Raw genomic sequence first — 7,144 nt, 5'->3', positions numbered from 1 at the left:
GGTCTCCTCAGGCGGGCTGCCCTTGCCTCAACTCCTTCCTCCCTTTCCGCCTGACAGCTGCTCTCTTATCCAACAGAGTGTTTCTGAAGCACCTGTCTGGACCTCTTCAAAGCCTCTCCAGCAATGCAGAAAATAAATGTGTCCCGCAAGCAGGGGAAAGCCTGAATATGTGACCCCAGTGTTCACGATCATGGGAGTCAAGCTGCTACCTGTTTATCAGGGCTTCTTGTCACTCACAAAACAGCCTTCTTACGGGTTTTGTAATAATGACTCAGGACACAGCTGAGTGCCTTCACTGTCGTAGATGTGGCCTAGCCTTTGTGAGCCTCAGCTTTCATTTACACAAAGGTATCAGTGACACCTACTTTCAAGGTTGGTTTTAGAAATAGATGGTACTATAAACATGTCCGGTCTATAGAGCCTCCATAATAAATGGTATCATCATTGTCACCATCAACAAATGACTCCAAGCCTTCCAGATCCCCTTAATGCTGTGGGATAATGCTTTTGTACACTGGCTTAATAAAACGCTGATTGGCCAGTAGCCAGACTAGAAGTATGTGAGTCAAGTACACTAAAGGAATGCTGGGAAGAGGAAGGGCGGAGTTAGGAGTCACCAGCCAGACATGGAGGAGGCAAAATGACGGGCAGAACTGAGAAAAGATACCAAGCCAAGTGGCTAATGTAGATAAGAATTAATGGGTTATTTAAGTGTAAGAGCTAGTCAGTAACAAGCCTGAGCTAGTGGCCAAGCAGTTATATAAATAATATTAAACCTCTGTATGATTATTTTATAAAAGGCTGTGGGACTGTGGGTGGGAGATTTGTCCCAACCACGGGCCACGTGGGACACAGGAAATCTTCCGACTACACCTTAAGAATTGCCCAACCCCCTGCCTTCTGTATACTGACATTGTGTCCCTAAGGGCTAGCCTTTAATTCATTTCTTCTTCTTTTGTAAAATTTCACTTAAAATTATTTACCTTACTTACTTTGTAAGAATGCTTTGTCTGCACATATATATATGCACCACATGAGTGCCTGGTGCTTGGAGAGGGTGTGAGATCCACTGGAGCCAGGGTTAGAGGTGGTTGTCAGCCACTATATGGGTGCTTGGAAGAGAACTTGAGTCCTCTGTAAGAAAACTGTTCTTAACTGCTGAGCCATTTCTCCAGCCCCCAGGCTCATTTTTCCTTCTTTATGATTGCTTGACCCACCACCCTCAAGTGGGCCCTAGTACTATGACTACCTGGTACCATGAACAAGGCAGACAAGCCCCTGCCCAGGTGATAGGCATGCCTTGGGTGATAGAAGACTAAGAGAAGAAAATGTGTGTGGTGAGTTTCAAAAGGAAGTCAACCTGGCACTGGGAAGAATCAGAGAGCAGGATGGTATGTGGTTGGTGTGGTGATATATGGTATATCCTAATAAAGCTTGCCTGAGGATCAGAGGACAGAACCAACCACTAGATTAGACATAGAGGCCAGACAGTGGTAGCCCACACCCTTAATCCTATCATTTGAGAGGCAGAGATCTGTTTGGATCTCTGTGAGTTCAAGGCCACACTGGAAACAAAGCCAGGCAGTGGTGGCACACACCTTTAATCCCAGCACTTGAGATCTCACATCTTTGCTTGTGAAGGACACACACCTTTAATCCCAGGAAGTGATGGCTGGGTGGAGAAAGGTATATAAGGCATAAGGAAACAGGAAATAAAGCAGTTCAGCTGAGACTCTGTTCAGGTGAGGACTCAGAGGCTTTCAGTCTGAGGATTCATGGAAACAGGATCTGCTGAGGAGTTGGCAAGGAGAGGTTGGCTGTGTCTTGCTCTGCTTCTCTGATCTTTCAGCTTTCACAATATCTGGCTCTGTTTTTGTTTTTGTTTTTTTGAGACAGGGTTTCTCTGTAGCTTTGGAGGCTGTCCTGGAACTCGCTTTGTAGACTAGGCTGGCCTCTAACTCACAGAGATCCATCTGCCTCTGCCTCCTGAGTGCTGGGATTACAGGCGTGCGCCACAACCGCCCAGCTGTTTTTTTGTTTTTTGGTTTTTTTTTTTTTTTGTTTTTTTTTTTTAATTAAAAGACCATCTACGACTTCGAACAATAGGTTGGTATTAGATGCCACTCACAACTTACCTGAGAAAGTCACATGAAGGAAGCATGATCAAGTCAGACCAAGCAGGGAATAGGAGAAAATTCCAGAACAAGAGAAGCAACCGCATCTTTTCTATCCCACTAGGTTTTTATTTTTAAAGGTTTATTTTTTATTTATGTGTGTTGGTATGTTTGTGTGCCATGTGCATGCCTGGTGCCCACAAACACCAGAAGAGGGTGTTCTAGAACCCAAGTTACAGATGGTTTTGAGCCACCAAGTGGCTGCTGAAATCAAACTAAGGTCCCCTGGAGTTTCAATCAGTGCTTTTAACCTCCGAGTCATCTCTCCAGCCCCATATCCTGCTAGGGTTTAATTTACCAAGACCAAGAACTAAATTTTGCTCACATTAAGTCTTCAAAGGTTTCTAAAAAGTCCTTTGCCCACAGAATCTGTTTCTAAGTTGTTCAACAAAATGTAAAGAATGGTAGGTTTTAAATCACCATGTTCAATCAATAGGGAGCGGACTTCTGTCTACTCCATGCCTTCTGTACCTTCCTTGAAGCAGCTACATGTCTTTGGCCTAACATAGCAGTGAGAAAGAACTGTAACTTCTCCCTAGATCCCTTCCCTCTGAGGTTGAGGACTTAAGGATGGGTGGGGAAGGATCATTTTCCATCCAGCACCAGCACTCTGCCCATATGGAGCTGTGCAAGTCACTTTAATTCACTGCTTTAGTAAAAGGGCAGTTTGGAATCAGACTCGACACCTACCAACCGGTTTTCATTGTATTGTCTTGTTGTGGAGCTTGGGGTGCAAAACTACATTGCTTACAGTAATACCTCATTGGCATCTGGAGATTATAGCTTTGGGCAATGAGCACCTCCCATACATTGGGATGGGGACAGCCCCCTCACATGCAGCACAAAACCCATGTGGCCCACTGTCCCACTTATAGGCAGTGGTCCCTCTCACCTCATGCTCAGCCATTCTGTAGGAGACTCTACTCAGTTTCCCAAACACCTGTCCTTGATGAGATGCACTTCAACAAGAGGAGCCACCCCAGGGTCAGGTTCCTTCTGCTCATGGGACAGCATGTGGGGGTCTACTCATGTCCCAAAGGGTTCCCTGGTATTGACGTTCTTTAAACCTTCCTTTCCACTGATAAACCCTTCAAGGACTGGCATCTCAACTGAGTGGGGGCAGTTTAGGCCTCAAATACCCTGATTTTCCAGGAGTGGAGTGTGGGGAACCAAGTGGGAAAATTGAAAGTTTGCTTCCAATTTTAACTATCAAGAAAACTTTAAAACCAGAAGGTTTCTCTGGTTCCACCCAGCCCCTCAGTTTGCCTGGCCCCACAGTCCCACAGCTGCTTATAAAATAATCATTTAGAGGCTTAATATTATTTACAAACTGTATGGCATATGGTAGGCTTCTTGCTAGCTAGCTCTTTCATCTTAAATTAACCCATTTCTAATAATCTATGTTTTGCCACATGGCTGTGGCGTTACCAGTCTGCTGACATCTCTCTTTCCTCTCATTTCTTCTCTCTGTATATCTGCTTGGATTTCCTGCCTGCCTCTAAGCTGCCTTGCCATAGGCCAATGCCGCTTTACTTATAAACCAATCAGAGCAACACATATTCACAGCATCCAGAAAGACATCCCACAGCAGACACATGCCTGGTAAATAGATAGTTTTGAAGCTAACTTGATATTTAGTACTTCAGAAATTGAAGATGAACACAAAAAGGAAAAAGTGACAGTTTCTAAAGACCAGAATGACAGGCGTTTTTGACCTGGAAGCCGCCTACCAGATTCTCCTGCTGACACTGAGGGCCAAGCAACACTCTGATGATAGACCCTTCTGAGAGCACAGGCAAGGGGCAGGATGCTAAGGTACCATCTGCTACTGGATTGCATCTCCTAAGAGCTCTATGGAAGCCACAATGGTGCCAGATACAAATCCCTGTCATCACTCTCCTGTGACAGCCTGCAAATGGAGCAGGTCAAAGGTCAAGCATATAAAAAACACAGTCACTTTCGAATGGTCTAGTACATCTTTATTAGTCTTAAAATATGTCTTTTAAAAAGTAGATAGTATTCTTTTTCTTAACCCATTAAAGATACTGTATTATTAGAGAGTTAAGCCAGCTTCCAGACAATGGGAACAAGATTCAAGTACAAACGTCGAGTTTTGTTTAAGTGTAACAAGAATTGAATGAGTGAACTAAATGGTACCCGCCATGACAGACTCAAGAGAAAAAAAAAAAAAGCACAATTCTGCTTATCTAGCACTATTACTAAAGGGCACACAAACATATAAATAATCAAGTACATATCACAAGCATACAAATAAAACCATTTTTAATATTTGTTACAAAAAGAGCGTGGCCATTGTTAGTTAATGCAAATAAAATATCTTTACGAATCAAGATGCGGTTTTACCTCAATTTGTGCTCTAAAACTATTGCTAGTTTCCTCTGGGGGAACAAAGTCAAGATATCTCTGTATTGTAGGAAAAAAGGGCTTTACACTTCTGACACAGATACCTATGTCAACACCAGAGAAGGCACGGAAGCATCTAACAAGTGTCTTCACTGTTCCTGAAGCAACCACAAAAGCCAATTCAGGGAAATGAATTTCTATGGTAGCTGCTAAGTTAATGTTTTCTAAGTGCACAAGAGAACTTTTTCTTGGTCAGTAGTGACAGCCGTCGCTGGAGGTCTAGAAATATGCATATGCACATATATATTTACATACATAGTTAAGACCATCAGAGGAACCTGGCACATAGTCACATACACATTCAGAGTGTCTTGGATCTTCCACTTATATGTGAGTCTTAAATATTGTTAATGTTCTGGATAAACAAACAGGAGAATTTTGAATCTTTACCATACATCAACAGACCATCTAAGCAGAAGTTTCATGATTGGTGTGTAAGAAAAATATCTGTCTTTCACATAGTTTTCCTCCTGGGTGAACATAAGTACATGCATACTTGGTCTAGGAACTTTGATGTCTGGTTGCATATGCTACAGAGAAGTTGCTATGACTCACTTTCTTCCATGAGGAGGTAGTAGCCTTAGATAAACAAATAACTAATGTGGAGAAAATCGGTTGTTTTCATGTGGTTGAGAATAGTTACACTAGAATCAGCTTTATTTTTTTTCTTCAACTCAAGTTGAAAGGAAGACAAAGCATGTATTTGCCAACTGGGCACCCAATTGGATACCAGCTCTCACAAGTGACCCATCAGATTAGCCGGATAGATTACCTGGCAACATAAAGTGACCCACTGTCCATTTATAATCAATTGAAGGAGAACCTTCATAGAGGAGGGACACTCTGTGGGGTAACACAGCAATGAAGCATTTCTATTATTGTGGTCCGTTGTAGGTCTCGGGGTGAACAACATGCTGTACAGCTTAGGGATGGAGATGCAGCTCAGTGGATAGAGTGCTTGCTTAGTATGCATCAGGTCCTGCATTGGATCCCCTGGCCCACATAAACCACCTCAAGTATATAGCAAGGCCAAGGCCAGCCTAAGGTGCACGAGACCCTGTTTAAAAGAGAAGAAAACAAAACCACGGTACACTTCACAGGCTGCATTGTCTGTGTGGCTGCTCCCTTAGGTTTCTGTTTCTCTCTCCTGAAGAAGGCTGTTTGTGCTGGTTTCAGTCCTTGGCTGATGATAGCCCCTCTCCCCCCAAGACAGGGTCTTTCTGGAACTTGCTCTGTAGACCAGACCGGCCTCAATCTCAGAGATCTGCTTACCTCAGCCTCCCAAGCACTGGAATTAAAGGCCTGTGTCACCCACCATATCTGGCTGTGATGAGATCTCTTTTCAAACTCTTACTCCACGTTTGTGTATGACTGAGGCTGTGAGGATGGAGTTCATAGATTCAAAACAAGTTCTGGTTTCTGAGCCAAGACTGGGACCAGAGGACTTGAATAGTCAAGTGGGCCCCCTGGTCCCCTTGCATTCCAGTGGACCGCCCTGCACCAGCCAAATTAGTGCTAGCATTCCTGTATCCGTTTGATGGGATGAGCCTGTTTGTGTGTCTGTCTTTGAGGAAAGCTTAGAGTTACAGCATTTCAAGTCTGAATATATTGGATCCCTTCAAGGGATGGGATAATCACTTGTCATTAAGTAATTTTAATGAGATCATTGTTTAAAATAGCAGATCGCAGAACAGAAAACAGGTGCAGTTGTAGGAAATGAGTCTGAAAAGAAATCACATGGGTTGGCTTACTAGGGGGCTGCATGCCTTCCAAATGAGTTCATAGCTTATCCTACAGGATACATTCTTTTCAGAAACACACTTACAGAGCAATTGTGTTAGAGGGTGGCCATTGGTCTGGAGTCAGCTCAGTTAAATGAAGTCTGAGTGCTTAAGACAGGCATTCTTCATGTTAATTAATATGCATGTGTGATCCTTGCTGCAACCCTTACCCCAGAACAGGGGTTTGAATACTGTTTTACTAAACTAAAAATACAGTATGATCACAGGCATACAGCAAATACAAACAGTGTTCTAGTGGGACACTTGGATTTTAGGTCATTAAGTCTAATATTATGTCAACGCAAGACCCCAGATATGTCATGACTTCTCATCATTTGTATGTGGAGCACTGTACAACCCTGAACAAATGGAGTCAACAAAATCCCTGGGTTAGCCCTCAGTTCTTCACACATAGAGCAGAAAACTAGATACAGACTTTTTAGAAGGTTAGAGGCCCGTAGGAAAGTGATGAGAGTGTTCTGTGATTGAGGACTTTTTTCTAAGTAAAACTGAGATAGATTTATAATTGAGCAAGAGAAAACACAGGGCCAGCGAGAGGGCTCAGGAAGTATGGATGCTTGCCACCAACCATGAAGATCTTCGAGGAATGAACCAGCTCTTACAACTTGTCTCCTGACTCCATCATACCCACACACATGCACACAAAGACATAGACATGCAAGCACAAATGAATCCAAGTAAAAAACTGAAAAGAAAGGCCGGGCGGTGGTGGCACACGCCTTTAATCCCAGCACTCAGGAGGCA

The sequence above is a fragment of the Onychomys torridus genome, chromosome 17 (genome assembly GCF_903995425.1).
Source record: "Onychomys torridus chromosome 17, mOncTor1.1, whole genome shotgun sequence".
Lineage (NCBI taxonomy): Eukaryota > Metazoa > Chordata > Mammalia > Rodentia > Cricetidae > Onychomys > Onychomys torridus.
Note: the sequence above shows the minus strand (reverse complement) of the source record.